Source organism: Octodon degus, unplaced genomic scaffold, assembly GCF_000260255.1.
Source record: "Octodon degus isolate 3935 unplaced genomic scaffold, OctDeg1.0 scaffold00101, whole genome shotgun sequence".
NCBI classification, from domain to species: Eukaryota; Metazoa; Chordata; class Mammalia; order Rodentia; family Octodontidae; genus Octodon; species Octodon degus.
Genome location: NW_004524677.1, coordinates 5,640,758 through 5,642,172, shown reverse-complemented (window position 1 = coordinate 5,642,172; position 1,415 = coordinate 5,640,758). Strand labels below are relative to the sequence as shown.

Below are 1,415 nucleotides of genomic sequence, written 5' to 3'. Positions count from 1 at the left end.
GAACAAGGAACAACCACTCTCAGAAAACCCCTGCGCTTCAATGTGGCCTATCCCGAGCTCCCTGGAGAAAGACTTTATGTAAAAACTAAGAGTGTTTTTGAAAATCACATTTGAGGGGTGGGGATATGGCTTAGCAGCATAAGTGCCTGCCTGGCAAGCACAAGGTCCTGAGTTCAATCCCCAGTACCGCAAGAAAGAAAGAAAATCACATTTGGCATTTGCACAAGAGAGCTCTGGAGTCTGAAGAATAAGAACTTGTTCTGTCTCACAGGTGGTGGGAAGAATACAGCAAGGCGCAGACTATCTGGACTGCTGGGACAGGCGTCTCAATGCCCAATACGTTGGAAAGAGTAAGCTGCCTGCCGCTGACCTGAGCCTCTCACGGAAATGGGAGCGCTAGTACCAGACATGGGAAGAAACTGATAGCTGAGCCCTTGCACACCATCCTTATCCGAGGGATCAAAAATGACCATGGCGGAGAAGACCCAAGCCAGAACTGCGGGGCCATTACTTCCTTTGTTCATGTTAAACAGTTCAAGAAAAAGTTTCCTTTACATTTTTATCCAGGGATCCTTGGGTCTCCTCTTCTGACTGAAACAGGGGAGAAAGGCAAACAAGAAGCTGCAAATTTATTACAAGAATGAAGTTGCTCACTGTATAGGAAAATGTTCTAGGTAGATGAAAAGATGAAGAAATTCAATGTTCAAAATACACCAGAGTTCATGAGCTGAAGCACTTCACGAATGTCAGCGATGAGTGACAGCACACCACTTAGAGTTCTTACCTACAGAATGTCAGAAATCATTCAACAAGAGAAAAAATGACACTGCAGATATGTGTGTCTTACTCCATGCTGCGCCAGCTGATTCAGAAGCCACAAAATCACATCCATGATGAAGGCCTTAGGGCCACCTGTAACCTTACTCAGGAAGGACAAAGCACACTATCTGTGCTTTGAGCACCCTTGTAGCAGAACGGCCCAGCTTGTCAGCACTGCTTTGAGTGGCGATCAGCACTTGAAGAGTACATGGGTTGGGACATTTATGTCAGTGGCAAGTTACAGAGAGCCCAAGTCTGCTCGCAAAGCCTCCGCGAACTGCTTGCTAAGAATGGTGACAATTTACTATAGGTCCGCAAAAGGGCTGGCAGAGCAAGGAAGACAAACCCATGGGCTTTATAGCTGTTTTCACATATATTGATGGTAGTGTGGTTTTCAAAAGCTTTGTGCAAGACAGTTGGAAAAATGCTTAATTCATGGGTTATCTATGTTTATGGATTCTGAAGAAGCTTTGATCAATCAGCGAAAGCACACCTGTGGTTATGAGCTTACCACCAAGCTACATCAGATGTAGGCAGAGGTGAGTGTCAGCGTGTGTCTCAACAGTATGTTTAACAATTTTATCAGGAATCAAGAC

General features: G+C 45.1%; 1 pseudogene; it reads left to right on the top strand.

Moving 5' to 3' along the window:
• Positions 1-958, top strand: part of LOC101565264 — a 175,997-nt pseudogene extending 175,039 nt beyond the window's left edge.
• Positions 959-1,415: the final 457 nt, after the last annotated feature.